The sequence below is a fragment of the Agelaius phoeniceus genome, chromosome 6, assembly GCF_051311805.1.
Source record: "Agelaius phoeniceus isolate bAgePho1 chromosome 6, bAgePho1.hap1, whole genome shotgun sequence".
In the NCBI taxonomy this organism is placed as follows: Eukaryota; Metazoa; Chordata; class Aves; order Passeriformes; family Icteridae; genus Agelaius; species Agelaius phoeniceus.
Window position 1 is genome coordinate 52,986,909 of NC_135270.1, and position 16,954 is coordinate 53,003,862.

The 16,954-nt window shown below is 40.3% G+C and overlaps 1 long non-coding RNA gene across 1 annotated transcript in view; it reads right to left on the minus strand.

Moving 5' to 3' along the window:
- LOC143694418 (uncharacterized) overlaps positions 1–16,954 on the minus strand; it is a 232,274-nt gene that overhangs the window by 209,305 nt on the left and 6,015 nt on the right. The gene's annotated exons all lie outside the window — the stretch shown is intronic.

A 16,954-nucleotide genomic window follows, 5' to 3' on the forward strand; every position in this document is an offset into this window, starting at 1 on the left:
AGAAAATACTCTTTGAAGAAGCGTGGTGACTCCACTCCACTCTAACTAATGAAAACATTAGCAAAGGCCAGTGAAGGCACAATATCATACTGTTAAATTCTAGGACAAAAATCAATTAAAGCTAAAATCTTCAACACTTGAGAGATGTTATCAGCTCCACAAAAGATCCACTGAAATATCCATGATTATCTGGCAAGGCATAATTCATAAAAGTACTTCAAAATCTTGCAAACTTCAGTGGCAGCCAGGCAATTGGTGTATGCTGCCTTGGTCAGAAACAGTCTCCTGAGTTATTTGCCTTCAAAAGCATTTCACAAAAGTGTCTGATGACAGTACGGAAGAATGCAAGCTACCTGCAAGGATAATTCATAAAAACAATAGCCAAGGGCCTGAAGGAGCCCAGTTTTCTTGCCAAAATGTTTCAGACAAGCTTCTGCAAAACATCTTTCAGTTTTAGAACATTTCTACCATACAGATTCTGTTTTTCAGAGATCCCATTCCTGCATTCCTTGCAAACCCAAAAACACCCGCTGACATCAGTGGGCAATGCATTGGCATCAGGAATACAGGACAAAGCCAACAGAGGTTGTGGGTAGCCAAAACTGTGCTGGAAACAGTTCATCCTGGTTTGGTAAAACCAACTTTTGAAATCACAGCTGGTTCAAAAGTTCCTGGGGTGACCTTCCTGGGGTCCTAGCAGACCCCGCTCCCTTCCGTGCTCAGTGCAGATGACAGCTCTTCTCACCTCCTCAACCCTCACAAGCTTGGACCCAGAAATCCCTTTACCTACACTTAGGGAAGCAGTTATTCCTGCTTCCTGGCCCAGCCCCATTCCCTTACTCCCTGGCCCCACTCCCGGAACCAATTCATATGCAATGGGCTACGCATCCTGCTGGTGAAGAAGGACTAGGAGGGACTGTCTCAAAAAGACTTAAAATCTTATTAATGAATACAATATGAACTTCAAAGTCCTACTGGGGAGCACTATTTGTGTAATGGCAAGAAAGAAAAACAAATGTATCTTGAATCCTGACACTACTAAAGGCAGTGGAGAGAAACACCCAGGGAACCAAGATTTCAATCAACAATTGATTTGAGACTTATTCTTGTAGTGGATGGAAGGAATCTGCCTGAGAGAAGCATAGAAAAGGAAACTCTGGATGGAAAGAAAACAGAGATCACAAAGGCAAAGTGCAAGGGTTGAGAAAAAGCCAGAGTGAATTATAACAAAAGCAGCTAAAACAAACTAACAAAACCATGTTAGTTAAAATGGAAAAAATAGCTTTGTTGGTATTAGCTTAATAGGCTTCCTGTAAAGAGTCAATGGGCCCTTAATTTTCTGTTATTAGTGCTGTGCTTAAAGAACCTTAATCATCTTTTTACAACCCAGACATAGGAAGGACCACCATACAACCCCGGGCATATAAAGAGCAGGGACACGGCAGATTCCGGACTAACTCTGCTCTCAAACTGGCAAACTAGGTTTGGCCACTAGCTTGCAGGGGAGGGAGCAAATCCAGCCCTTGGCATGAAAATGTCTTATTCAGGTAATCAGGGTCAGTTGTTCCCATGCAGCTGTCAGAATCTTTGGGAGGTTAACCACCTCTCTTGTCCTGAGCATGTTATGATCAACTACATTTCTGAAAAAACCCAATTCTTGGATTTAACAGGTCTCATCCAGCTAATTACTGCTGAAGGTTGTTGATGTGTGACTTGTGATGAAACCTGAGGAAAACACAGAATCTCAAACACAAAACTCTGTTGAGAAAATCCCTTTAATGTAGGGAGATCACTCTAAAGCAAAAGTCCTTTTCCTTTTGTATATTAGAAAAGAGTTGGCAGATCAGTATTATATTGTAAACTTGGTTTCTCCCTACCCTGCACAGCACTGCACCAGTCTTTCAACTATAGCACACTCTTACCCCGTGAAGCAGGAAGAAACATGATTATTATTTTCTTTACTTTTCAGGCAATGATAGTATACAGGGAGAAAGAAGAAGAAGACAGGTCCATGTCAGTATCACTAAAAGCTTTAAAAAGATCAGTTACAGTTCTGAGTATTTTTTCTGCAAAACCGCCACCGAAATACAAGGACCAATTCTTGGTAATACAAGCTGTTTTCCCAGACAGCATATCACTGGTACAAACTCTGTCAGACTTCCTGCCAGTCTCCTCAGATTTTGGATGATGTTCAGAGATTGAACCCTCTGGATTACAAATATTCATAGGAAGAAATCCCATTTTGCAGTTTTCCTCCTATTTGCCTTCTCTGCAATTAAATGTCTTCTGCTACTTTGTCTCTACCTCCAGCAGAACATTCGTTTTCGTGCTTCAGTAGAACCAGTGTTCAGAGGTTCCAAAGAAAGAAGTTAAGACTCTAAAACCTCTCAAAATTTCTCTATTGTACTGTTTGATGGACAAGGAAAACAAGTTTTGACACTACGGGTGTTTTTCATTATGATGGGAAGAAAAGACCTGAAACTATATTTCCCAACAGGCATGACAAATTGATTTTGATGGTGCAGAAGACTGTCATTAGCTGGCCATGACATTATTGTACTCATGTCATAATAATCATTATTACAAGTGGATCAAAAATAAATCACCTGAAAATTAACTAAATAAAAAAACCTTCACATTTCAAAAGCCAAATCAAAATCAGCAGAGGTAATACCATATTCCAGCAGCCTTGCTTTCTATGAATACATTTTATCCTTTATATTCTATTTCCATATTTATTTTTACTTAGTTGCTATATTCACTCGCAACTGAAGAACAGGAAATAATCCTTCAAGCCTTCTTAAAGTCTAAAACCAATTGTGCAGCTTTGCTTTTAACCGCATATTTGGCTTTGGAGAAAGAAAAAAATCAAAATACCGGAGTGTTTTCTTCAATTTTTTCATTAATTTCACAGAATTTCTAAAGAAATGCAAGGCACATACCAAAACTTTAAATAACAAAGTTCCATCTCGGGATCTGGAAGAGTCTGCAGTTAGTATTCACTGCAATTAGAATTCTTCATTGTGCAGTGGAATCTGTGTTCAATGGCTCAGTTAGAAAGCATTTTTTACATGGACTCAGGCAAAATTTTCATTAAGCATTTGATAGTCAGAGGAAAATGTTTTTTGAATTAAGCAATAGATATAAAATTTCACAACCTTCTTTGACAGCAGATGAAATTCACCTTGTGCATCCTTGACCAAATCTGAAGTAAATGGGTTGATACCAATGGAATGAAACTGATGTCAAAACACTTGGGGCAGTCCTACCTCTTTTGAAATTAGTTGCAAAACTCCCAGTGACTTCAGATCCATCCCATACATGTAGCTCACAGGCACAGTGCTGCTCTTGGTTGGCCTACTAACCTTTGTGACTTTACACATGCTACGCTTCCCCTTCCAGTCTCTGAGGAAAACCCTCTGTCTGTTGAAGGTTCCTGGCCTAAGGTATCTTTTTCTTTGTTTACTGTCTGGCTGCATAGATGTCTGGCACAGATTTCAAAGTACAGTAGCTCAAAAATATGCTCTGTGCATGTGTGCATAAAGCCTGTAGTGGATTGCATCACACATCCTGCATCTGAAACTAAAAACCTTTACCTGGTTCTCCCTGCTATTTGTGGTTTACGAAGCAGGTAATAAAATGCAGCTGTATCAGTAACACACCTCAGTAGTTTAACATCATTGATTAAAGTGGATTTATTACAGAATTACCTCAAGTAAATGAGTTCATTATATTTTTCTTCATGTGTGCAAGAAAAAAATCCAAAATACTCTGAGTTCAGCACTGTTCACCTAATCCAGTTTCAATCTGTGCCAACATTCACAGTACATACAAGAAATTCTATACTGTACAGTTACTGAATTACATTTCTTACAGTTTTGCAAAGCTTGGCACAGTCAAATGCTCCAAAAAAATTCAAAAGCACATTAAAAAAGTATACCAACTTAGTATCAACAAGTCCCTCAGATCAATAAGAAAACTGTTCTCTGAGCTTCCAAGGAGGTTGCTTAACGTGGATTGCACTGAACTTGCTGAAGTCAAGAATTTAAGCAGTATTTATTTTACATAACCTAGTGATACAGAATCAGAATTAAACTGCCCAAATGAATGAAGGCAGCAATGGGAAAACAGCAAGTTAGATTCTAGCCCACCCTTTATATATCCTTTTATTTATATGGCATAAATACATAATTTTATATCTATGTCCAGCTTCAGCAAAGCATTGTAATCACTCCTGCCACAACTGTCCTGAATTCCTGGGACAGAGTTAATTTTCTTCCTGGTAGCTGGTGCAGTGATGTTTAGGTTCAGTATGAGAATTATGCTGGTAATACAGATGGTTTAGCTGTTGCTGATCAGTGCCCACCTGAAGTGAAGGACTTTTCAGTTTCCCATGCTCTGCCAGTGAGGAGATGCACAAGAAGCTGGGAAGGGCATGGCCAGGACAGATGAAGCAAACTGGTCAAAGGGACATTCTATAGCATAAAAGGCTATGCCCAGTATATAAAGCAGGAGAGCTGGCCAGGAAGGGCTGGGCACTGGTCAGCAGGTGGTGAGCAACTGTATTGTGCATCACTTGTTTCTTTTGGATTTTATTCCCCCTCCCTCTCGATTTCATCACCATCATCATCATTATTATTATTATATTATTTTACTCTTTTTTTCAGTTATTAAAGTGTTCTCTCCAATTTCTCCATCCCACCAGAGTGAGGGGGTAATTAATGAGGGGGAAGGTTATGAGGGGAAAGTCAGGTCCATGATACTTACTTGCCAGCTGGGATTAAACCACAAAACAACCCCAACAGCCACAACAACCACAAATTTATTTTTCATTAAATATGAAAAAAACCTATTCATATTTAATTGCTGATTTTTTTACTGCCATCTACTATTGCTTACCTACCAGCCTTTCTAAAAAGGCTGATGCAGCCATGGCACAACAGCAGTACTGGAGTCACAGCAAATCCTAAATTGTGATAGACTGTTGGTACAGGTGTCTCTTCTCAGACCTTGAACTTCTCACACATCATGGATCTTGTCAATTTAGACACAGGGAGAGGCGAGTTCCAGCCTTTTTATTCCAGGAAAAACAGGACAAACAGAGAAAGTACATGGTCCTGGGAGGATTAACCAACTCCTCCTTTACTCTGGACAGTATGTGCTGGCCCAACAAGAAAAATCTGACCAACAAGACTGAAATCTGGCTTTTACCCACTCCTAGTGAAAGCAAAACTATTACGCAGTCTAAATAGATGAATAAATTTCTTTCAAGTCAATTAACATCCTTGATTTTAAAGCATTACCACATCATAAGTTGTTATTACTGTTACTCAAAGAAAGGCAAAAATCTGGTAACTTTTAGAGAATAGCTGGGGTTGGGAGAGACCTCTAGAGACCATCTAGTCCATCCCTGCTGCTAAAGGACCTATGACAGGTCCAGGCAAATTTTCCATACCTCCAGAGAAGGAGACTCCAGAGCTGCTCTGGGCAGCCTATTTCAGTGGTCTGTCACCCACACAGCAAAGAAGCTTTCCTCATATTTAGATGGAACTCCCTGGTTTCAGTTTTTGCCAGTTGTCTCTTGTCCTGCCACTGGGCATCAGTGAAAAGTCTGGCGCCATCCTCTTGGCATCCACACTTAGATATTTGTATGCACTCAGATCCCCTCATCTCTTGTCAAGGCTGAACAGGCCCAGCTCCCTCAGCCTTTCCTCAGAGATGCTCCAGAGTCCACTCATCATCATTATTGCCCTCTGCTGGACCCATGCCAGCAGTTCCTTGTATTTTGTGAATAGAGGAGCCCAGAACTGGGCACAGCATTCCAGATGTGCCTCACCAGGACCGAGCAGAGGGGCAGGATCACCTCCCTTGACCTGCTTGCAGTGCTCTCCCTAATGCACCCCAGGAGACCATTGGCCTTCTTGGCCCACAGGGCACTGCTGGCTCATGGCCCTTGTGGTCCACCAGGACCCCCAGGTCCTTCCCCTCAGAGCTGCTTTCCAGCTGGACTCTGTGCTGCTGATCACAAAACTCTGAGCTCTGACATGCATTCAGTTCTCAGTCTACCCAACTGCCCACTCATTCAAACCACACTTCCTGATCTTGTCCATGAGGATGTCAGGCAAAACAGTGTTAAAAACTTTGCTGAAGTCAAGGTAGACAACATCCACCACTTTCATCTTATCTACCCAGCCACGTAGTCCATCCTAGAAGCCTATCAGATTGGTCAAGCATGATTTCCCCTAGGTGAATCCATGCTGACTACACCTGACAACTTTCTTCACTCCCACATGCTTAGAGATGACATTTAGAATGAGTTGTTCCATCCCCCCTCCAGAGATGGAGGTGAGGCTGACTGACCTTTAGTTTCCTGGATCCTCTTTCTTGCCATTTTTGAAGACTGGAGTGATATTGGCTTTCTTCCAGTCCTCACATGTTTCTCCTGTGCTCCATGACCTTGGAGAGTGGCCTGATCTCAGGCACCTCTTCTATTCTCCATCACCATGGAGAGTGCCTTAGCAATAACATCTGGCAGCTCCCTCAGCACTGGTGGGTGCGTCCTATTTGGTCCCTGGATTTGCAGGTGTCACTTTGCCTAAATGATCTCTAACCTAATCCTGCTCAACCAGGGAAAGCTTTCCTTGCTCCAGACTTTTCTCTTGCCTCCATGGTCTGGGATTCCTGAGAGCTGGCCTCAGCAGCAAAGACTGAAGCAAACATGACATTCAGTAACTCCACATACTCTGTATCCTTCATCAGCACAGCACCCACTCCATTCAGCAGCAAGTCCACATTTTCCCTAGTATTCCTTTTGCTACTGATGCACTTGAAGAACTCCTTCTTGTTGTCCTTGACATCCCTTGCCAAATTTGATTCCAAATGGACCTTTCCATAATCCCTACTACACATCCGAAGTTGGAGAGAAACACAGTACATGTTTGTGAGTGGACAAGCATGGATTTCCACAGGTAAAATTGTTAAGGATGCTATGTTTCCCATATTTCTTGATCAGCTGATCCTAGAGAGGAGCTCTAAAGCCTGCAGTCCAATTCTGGCTTCAAAACATTGCCAGTTTGCCCTCGCTGCTTGGCAAGAAACAGCAAAATTGTGTTAACAGTTTCTTTCAAGAATACATGTTAGTAAGTGCCAAATGACAGTTGTAATGACCCTGATGCATTTCTCTCCTTAGGGCTTTTTTGTTTAGAAGCTGGTTGCCGCCCACGAAGAAAAAGATCATTCTTTGTCATGAACTCTCCCATCACCCTGAGCTTTCTCCACTGCCACCAGCATTATACCTAGTAAAGAGAGTAAAGTAAGAAACCACCTCCTATTTAACAAAGAGCTACTCCCACCTGGGATTATAAACACCAGAGTATGCATTAAAGACCTGCTAAAATTCAAGGAGTCTTTCCATCAATTTTAACAGGCTCTTGGTCAGGTCTTGAGAGTCTATTTTTATGAAATCACTCATTTCTTCCCTTGTTTATGTAAAGAACCTTTTTTAAAATCCATGTAGAAAGACTCTACTTGGACCTGTATCAGGGCAATGGTTTAATCATAAGTTAAATTAAGAAGTGTCACTGTCTGCAGCCAAAAGAAAGAAGCTAAGTCTGACACAGCACCTGTGCACTGCTTCTCTGGCTCAGCATTGACCTTGGTTGACAGGAACATGTGCCTGAAAAATGCACCCAAGGGGAAACTCATCACAACATGAACAATCACAGTAGAATGATAAACACCCACACTGCACAAGAAAGCTGCCAAACCCTCACAGCAGCCAGGACTCCAAGTGCATCTGGAAGGAGGTGTACCAAAAGAATATGTGTGTAGGCACACATATGTGTTTGCACACAATCTCTTGCCCCACTTTGTGCCTAGAGCACGATGTTTCATTATGTAATAAAATGCAGGCATAAAAATACCTTTCTGCTCCCTTATGACAGGGACAACTAAAATTACCTAGTTCCCCACATGCAATCACAACAGAAGGTTATGATGTCCTGCAGTGATTTAATCATACCAATCCATTCACATACATTTTTCTCCTTAACAAGATAACTGATGTATTTAGCTTTGAGCAGCTTAGCTTTCCTTTTAATAATTTATGATTACATGCTCCCACAAGATCATCAAAGCTGTGAGAAAGCCATAAAAACACATTCAGTAAGAAATTAGTCTGTGTTTCCTCTTAACTAATGGAAGAAACAATGGTTTTAAATGTTGCATGGATGATTTTCTTGCACATGTGGTCTTACGCAAGATCCCTGCTGTAAAAGTCTAAGGTTGGCAGGCATCAAGGATGAGCTGAAGAGCCAAAAGAGTCTCTATGGGCTCAAATCTGTTCACCCACACAGGTAATTGCACAAGCAGAACTCAATGCATTCATGCAAAGATCACTTAAACCATGAAAGATCAGGTGCATTCAGTGTTCACATTGTCAGAATAAGCCTTTCTGAAAGTGAAATGCAGAAATGACCTGCTGTGCCAATGAAGACTGAAAACAATTCTTGCTTTCTTCTATCATCTTTCATCTAAAATATTTGCTGTCTCCTGCCACATGCAGCTATCCACAGACCAAGAGTAATGAGGGAAATAGAAGAAGTTGAAGGTGCTTAGTTTTTCAGCATGAGAAGTATATTTGTAGCAACACAAGCAAGAACACAAGAAATCCATTTTTTCTGATCTGTATGTCAATCACAGGAGATCTGTATCACTCTTGTAAGAAGGAGGATTGGAAAAGAGTTGCACCTCTGGTGAAATGTATGGATATTCAGGGCTAAAGCATAGGTGTAATTGCAATCTGCCTGTAAGAATGTCTGATAAACTTCAATTTGGAATGCCAAATCTGACACCTTTTAGGTAGCTTTCACATTGCAAATGCCAACTCTGCTTAAGATGTGTGAAATCCTTGATGTGGCTAGAAAAAGCTGTAGATCAGCTCAAGCAGCAGATCCTGCAGGGTGCTGAGCCACTAAAGTCCCTTCACAAATCACTGGTGGAGTGCATTCTTCCTGCTCCTGCCCACATGTGTGCACTGCAGCATTTAGTCATGTAAATATGGGGAGAAACAGTGCATGATCTTGTTTTTGTTTCAAAGACTGACTGTGCCTGCAGCCTTGCCAGAGCCAGATGCTGTAACTCTGCATAGTTGCTATTCTGCAAGATGGGCCAGAATCTTCCAGTCGCTGGGTGTGGTGGGTGCGAGGTCGCCTCATTAGCATTGTTTGAAGCTGCGTGGGTAGTTTCCATTGTGGTCTAGCAGCCATGCAGGACACACCCAAAGGAGCTGGGTATACTGCATGCAGGAATTAGCCCACGCTGAATTCCAGCTTCCACAGCTGGATTGCTACCCCCACTCCAGCAAGTTAGTTGAGAGCCCAGTAGGTACATCTCCAGAGAGAAGAGATGGGTGAAGTATTGAAACAGGAGGCCCTTCTTTTTGCATCCTACAGCACTTGAGATAAAGGTGAGTTTAGTAGAAGGAGACAGATCTGTTCAAGAGAATGTCCCAAAGAGAAAAAACATCAAGCTTTCATGGTTTCAGTCACCTAAGCTGGAAATTCTGGAAACCCTGAGCGTAAAAGGGTACAGCGTAAAAGAAGTACTTCCTACTAAGGGTACAGAAAACATGGAAATCCCAGTATTTTCCAGACTTTCTGATTGCTGAACAGATTGCCAGCTGGGAGCTTGGAAGCCCTGCAACAGACTTCCAGTCAGCCCACAGAGCAGGGCTGCCAGAGCACCACTGATAGTGTGTACTCTGCAACTACTCTGCAGAGCTGATAGTCAGAGTCACCTGTCAAATGCCATTTTAACTGAGAAACTGCAGGAACCAGAGAGCATATTGATTTCAGAAATAAAATGTTTGTTCTTTCCAGCAGGAAATTATCACAAAATTTCTGGTTGGCAGAAAAATTTCTTTTCACTTCCCAGATCAATTTTGATTGATCTGGGAAGTGAAAAGAAACCCAAAAACCCAAAATCAATTTTGATTGATCTGGGAAGTGAAAAGAAACCCAAAAACTTCTCCTCCTCCCCCCCTCAAAAAAAAAAGAAAACAAGATTTCCCATGAACCAGAATTTCTCTTCTTCTTCAGCCAATTTAAATATTTAAATCAGTAAGAAGTAAAAGGGAGAAAAGGAGAGAGGAGTACTCTTAACCAGTATAAAACTTCTCAAGACCTTTAAATTACCAGACTGTTTTCCTGTAGTCAGAGATGTTAATACCAGAAGGAACAACAGCAATTTCTTATCTCCACCTTTACATGAGCTGAAGGCTTTACAAGTTACCACATGCCAGCTGAATCAAGCACTCTTTGTACATCCTCAGCCCTTAAGTAGCACAAGACAATGTGGTTTAACATAACCATTTTTGTTACTGGCTAAACCAAGTTTCATTGCCTTAAATATGCCCAGTCTAAATATATAAACACCTCTATTTTACCTATAGAATATCTCAAGTTAGGGACTGACCTCTCATTTACCTGCAGCAATTAAAAAAAATATATATATATATGAAAAGAAGCATAATTGATTTGCAGCACCATTACTTGGCTGTGGTACTACAGCAGCATTAGGAGCACCACATGAGAGCAAGGCTCCCAACTCCCTTATTTAAGGTCTCTTCCCAGGCCATTTTGTGATTCTACAATTCCCTTACACAATAAGCAGGAGCAACAGATGTTACTCTATCAGTTACTGATTAACTGAGCTAATTAACTAATAATTAATTAATTACTGGTTCTATTTACCCAACTGTTTCAGATCAAACTTATGTCTGAGTCTTACGAGAAATCTCTCCCAATCACAAAATGTACTACAGATCACTATTTGAGCACATCACTCTTTTTTATATAAGGATGTGCTGTTATGCCCAGTTTATAGATTCAAAGGGAAACCATATTAAGTTCTCTAAAAGTCATGCAGGAAATCTGTGGTGTAGCAAAGCCTCAAATCCAACAGAATTCTACATCCCTTTTACACACTGATATCTCCTCAATGATCTCACCTTTGAGACTGCAGTCTGTCTCAGTTTACCAAGTTAGTTGTCAGGAGTCCTAGCTTATGATCATTGAAAATAATAAGATTGCTCCTATTGCTATCAACTGGAGCTTTGCAACTAGTTTTAACAGGAAGAGGCTCATTTAATTCAGAAATCTAGAACTACCACAATGCTTCCCTTATATTGCAAACAGAGCAGTAGATTTGTTAACAGTTAGAGGGACTATGTATATACATATGTATGTAATAATGGAAATATGTAAATTTAGAATATGTATGCTGTTGTAACAACATCCCACTTAAGTTTTACTTCGTAGCCAGAAACAACCTGCAGACCCATGAAACATTCTGCATCTGACTTTTCCCTTATTTACTTTCTCAAAGGCCTCTGTTAACTTATCTCTCAGTCCCTAACATTCCTAGTCTATAGAGATTTCAAACTGCTACCATTAAAAGGTAACTGCAATGATTTAAAAGGAAAAAATAGCCTACATCTACGGAAATTATTCTATTATTTTACCTTAAAATAGAAATGGGGGGGAAAAGGCACATTTCAACACTGAGGTCAATATACAAGAGTCCTAGCTCACCCTCACCATTTGACAGGACTGTCAAATGTAAGGATCAAATATCCCATGGTTTGCTGTGATTAAGGACATGCTCACTTCCCAGCATTTGCTGCAGTTCTGGCAAGTCGTGAGACAGCAGACTTTAAATCTGTAACATGACTGATAGAAGTGTTGTTTTTAAAGGTTGAAAATGTTTTAGCACTAAATATTAAGTCACTCAGAGATTAGAATATGTATGGGATCAATTTTTCACCACATTTCATCAGACTTTTATGCTGTGAAAAATAGTGGGGTTACTCTGGCATAAAACCAATGCAATGGAATGGAGATTCATACCTGTGGTCACTAACATGGCCCAGTTGTATATACAAAAGGATATGGGGGAAAAATATTAAGAAAAGGTGTCAGAGCCCAAACATGTTCTAAAATGACTTTCCAGTGCAACACTAAGTAAAATCAACATTGTTTTTTGATAAACACTTTGGTAGCATTTGTTGGAGAGTCTACAAGTCTCACTTTCCACTCGTCATTGGGACTGCAGAATTTGTGTCCCTGTCAATTACAGAAAGTTGCCCCATCTTGCCACCAAGATGCAGGTGAGCCTGCAGTAGGCAAACTGTGTGACACAGAGGTCACATGCCGTGCAAAGTGGCAGATGGAAGCAGATTCCAGCAAAAAGCCTGACAGCATTCTAGCTGTTAGGCTATGCTGTCTCCATTTCAATTCTCTCTCAGACTATTTCTTACTGAATCCAAGACTACCTTTTGAGTTTTGCCCTTGGTTTATGCTCTCATAATAATTACACTCATTTAATGTCAGAGAAGATTCATGAAGGCCACGAGAAGATCAGCCAAGCAGTACAGAAGAAATTTCTGCATTAGGCAAAGCTGTGAGACACAAATCATGGAAGATGGTAGTCTGGAGAAAAATGGCTTGGCAAGTTGAAATGAAGGCCCTAAAGTCATAGAATTATAGAATCATTTAGGTTGGGACGACCTTAAAGCTCACAGCCTTCAGTTAGAAAATTCATTTAAATCAACCAAAAACGAGAAGGTCCACATTGCTCTTTGCTCCTATGGGTTTGTTTTCTCCAGTTTAGATCAGCTCTGCCTTTGAGCTCTTTCTGCCAAACTCTTGACAAGTTTAATTTTGAAAACTGACAACAACAAGGAAGCTTTTAACCGTTTTTATATTAATCTACTTCAACTCATTTTTATCTAGCTAGAGGCAGGGTTTAATCAATTACAGGTTCTTTCTCTAAAGAAGGCCTCAGCTCAACTTAACCACAGTTTACACTGTGGCCTACATTACTAAATTCCAATGGCATTTAACTTTTCAAGGTCTTTCTTTACAGTGGTAACACTGAGTTTTACATGATACACAGTCAAGGGTTTAGGAAATGCCAGATGGTTACTCCTGAAAGGATTTACTGATGGACTACGCCACCACTAATGGAAAACTGAAGAGCACACTTAGCCAGAACATTGTCAGACATCAGGATTTCTCACTACTCATCACACACACACAAACAAAAAAAAAAACCCTTTCATGCTTACTGGGAAGCTCCTGGAAGAGCCCAGTTCTGCATTCCCTGCAAACCCCCAAATTCCCTTGGATTTCACTAACAATTTTGAGTTGCACAAGCATAATTCCCTCTCCAACAAGTAACTTCTGCCAGAGCCACAAAAGGCATGACTCTACTACAACTGTTAGCCAGAAGATTTAGCCTTTTTGAGCTCAAATTGTCAAGCTATTCTCTAGCTCTGGTAGTTCCAGGTTCAATTCCTGGTAATGATTAGGCCAACAGTTACTTCACAGGGAACCCAGAAACCATCTCTAAGTACTTCAAAAATTCTTAATATAGAGGAACACCTTTAGTTTTATTTTAGTAGGCATAAATGTATACCAACATGCTCTTCAATATATGATTGGGGGAAAAAAGCATTGAAAACTGATTTGTAAGAGGAGATGGAGATGAATAATAAATGCTTATATAACACAAAATGGCACATAATATTATAAATCATTAACTGCAATACAAACCAGATGTTGCTGTGTCTGTAACAACCCCACAAATTTCTACTTGTCTGTTACCTCTGGGGTTTTTCTTTTACATATACACTTGCATGTTAAAACTTGCAATTTCCATGGCAAAGACGAATCAAGGAGCTTTTATGTCTGAGCTTATGAGGTTTAATAATTTTCTAAATTTGCCTAGCATAAAACACATAACAGCTTCAAGCAGATGACTCAAAAAATCATATAACATTATCTGTGTATGTATTTACAGTTTATGTTTAGGAGGAAAAACACATTCAGCAAGAGAATGACATCTTTTCAGGGATTTAAACAAAACACACCAAAAAACCAGAGTGGAATTTAGGCTTACAAGCAGGAAGATATACAGCAATAATTGCATAACAGCCTTCCTGATTTTTTGCAGTGGCTCAAGGAAGCTCACTGTATAAGCACACACTCTTTGGTACACTGTAGCTAAACACAGAAACTGCTTAAAATCCCAACTCTGGAAAAACTTCTGAAAAAACTTAATTTGAAATTCTGCTGCAGTCAGTGGGACATGCTTATCCATATTTATATGCTTGGCAGCTGAAGACCCAAAAGATCTACAGCAGGTTCCTCCTTCCCCTTGCACATTGAGGTCCTTTCAAACCCCACCAACCATTTACAGAGCTCCAGCTCTCAGCTGAATAAAATGCTTACCATAATCTGGAGAGCACAGTCTAGACAACTCTCATCCTGAGAACATATTTGCTACCATAGGGTACCAAAGTTCTTCAAAAAAATTGTAAAGAAGTAGAGAATTTCCTTCCCTTTGGAAAGAGTGAAGTCCGCTGCATGTTTTAACTCAGACTCACCCTAACAATTGCTTTTTCCTTCACAAAATGCATTAAAGGCCTAATATCATACTCCATTCCTATAGTGATCAAATTCTACAGACACATAAATTATCAAATATCAGCATGCAAATTCTTACAATCCTTGTTGTCGGGAGCAGTAAAAGCCTATAAGTTTACATGTTTAATCAAGATAAAAATTATTATCCAAAGCAATAGGATGACTTGACTTCTGTCTTCATAGAGAAGAAAATGCAAGTTCCTTTTCTCTTTTGCAGAAAAAATAACATTTACTGATGATATACAAATGTTAAGAAAGAAAAGTATGAACAAACAAAAGCTGTTTCATGAAATTCTCTGACAGACACAAAAAGGAAATGCCAAGATGCTTTACATTTATAAGATGCACTTTATGACAAGTAGTTAACCCTTTTAAAATTACAGAATCATAGAATGGGTTAGGTTGAAATAAGCCCTAAAAAATATCCAGTTCCAACCCCCAGCCATGGGCAGGGACACCTACCACTAGACCAGGGTGCTCAGGACCCTATCCAACCTGGCCTTGAACACTTCCAGGGATGAGGCACCCACAGCTTCCTTGAGCAACCAGTGTGTCACTATCCTCACAGTGAAGAAATTGTTCCCAATATCTAATCTAAACCTGCCCCCTATCAGTTTGAAGCCGTTACCCCTTGTCCTATCACTCCATGCCCTTGTAAAAATTCCCTCTTTTCAATCTCTTTAGGTACTGAAGGTATCTAAAAGTACCTAAAGATCTTTCTTTTTTCAAGGCATGAGTGATGCTGAAAACCATGAGACTGACTTAACTCATTTCCCTGCATAGTACAATTTGCTTATTCTACAATGGGAAGTTCCTCTTTTTTTTTAGTCAACTTTAAAGTTTATTTTAATGCAAGATTCTCCTCAGATACAGCAATGTGACCACCTGACCTAAGCTGGAGTGTGGTAATACACATCCATACTGCCCTTCCTCCTGCAGCATCTTTTACAATGTGTGCTGTTCACATGCCAAACACTCTTTCACCGATAAATTCTTTATTGGGAAATTAGGTAAACTGAATAACTATGTGTACCAATTAAGGGTAAAACTGATAAAAACTGGCTAGAGGAACACACAAGCAGGGGTTTATAATAAGAGAGAGGAAGCCTGCTGGAGAGGAAAGAGCAGGGGTAAAGATAAAAATGGTCTCTGAAAATTAGAGCAATTTAATTTCTGTCTGTATATACCATGTATTTGCATTTCACCATGATAATAACAGGATCCACCAAGAAACAGTATCATTGTATGAGGAGAGATCCCAACAGTTTTGTACAGGACTCTGCAGGGAAAACTTGTTCAGGAAAGGTCTTCCCCAAGAATCCTACCAGAACCTGCAAGCAGTTTGTAGCTTGCTCCCTGGCAGAGCTCAGACACTCACAAATTGAGATGACAGCTGGGCATGGTTTTATGGAGCCTAGCAAGGCCCACACAGCGCAGTTGGGTGCCTGCATCCCTCTGCAGACCTATCTGCTAGAATTTTACTCAAGTTTACACAGGCCATCTGTGTAACAGCCCAAGTGACAATGCCGGTGCACCGCCACCCACCGCGCCAGTGACTGAGCAGCAACGCCGTCTCGCTCTCTCCAACCACCTCCTGCCACAGATCTCCCCACTACAGCCACTGATTGGGAAACAAAAATCCAAGCAGGGCCATTCCTCATGGAAAGCAGAGTTAAACACCGTGGGCACCAATCTGTAAGACACTGAGGGTCTGAGAGGCAGATGCCCCAGCAGGGACAGATCTGGTACTGGTTAGAGAGCCATAGCCTGGAGTACATTTTGAACAGCTTACATATTGCACAGTTCCTTAGCTACTCCACACTGTGCTTCTGTACACTGCACTATAAAATCTCCCAGTGCAGTAGGTGGGCTGGCTATTTTTAAAGTGCTTTGGATGAGTTTAGGCTGATTATTATGCCTCTTTGATTCTCCTCCTTTTTGCAAAACAGACTGAGTTTTGACTCAGAAATAAATACGTCTGGCAAAAGAAAACAAAGTCAGGCTTTATGTAAAATTTACACTGAACATAAACCTAAGTCTAAGTACAAGGCAAATCATTTTGATAAGTGGTTAATAAGTTAATAAAGATACTATTCATCAACCTACTGGAGTTGAACATTATAGTGATTTATAATTCTCTGGAATGTTTTTTACTGGTGTATTTATAACTGCTTACACCACATGGTCCTCACATGGCTAACCAGCTCTGCAGGATCTGTTTGTTATTTAAGAAAAGCATATTAATGAAATCTTAACATAAAGTGAGTGACCAGAAAATATAGTGACAGATATTATACTTTATAATCCATACATGAACTAAAAAATTTACCAGATCATTCTTTAAATAACTGTTAACATATTGAGCCAACAACAGTAATTCATACATATTAAATAAACAAGAAAGTAAAGGTTACAATGGAATACTGTTCTATTGCCGTAAAAGTGGAACCTAGTGAGCTCCAAAGCTC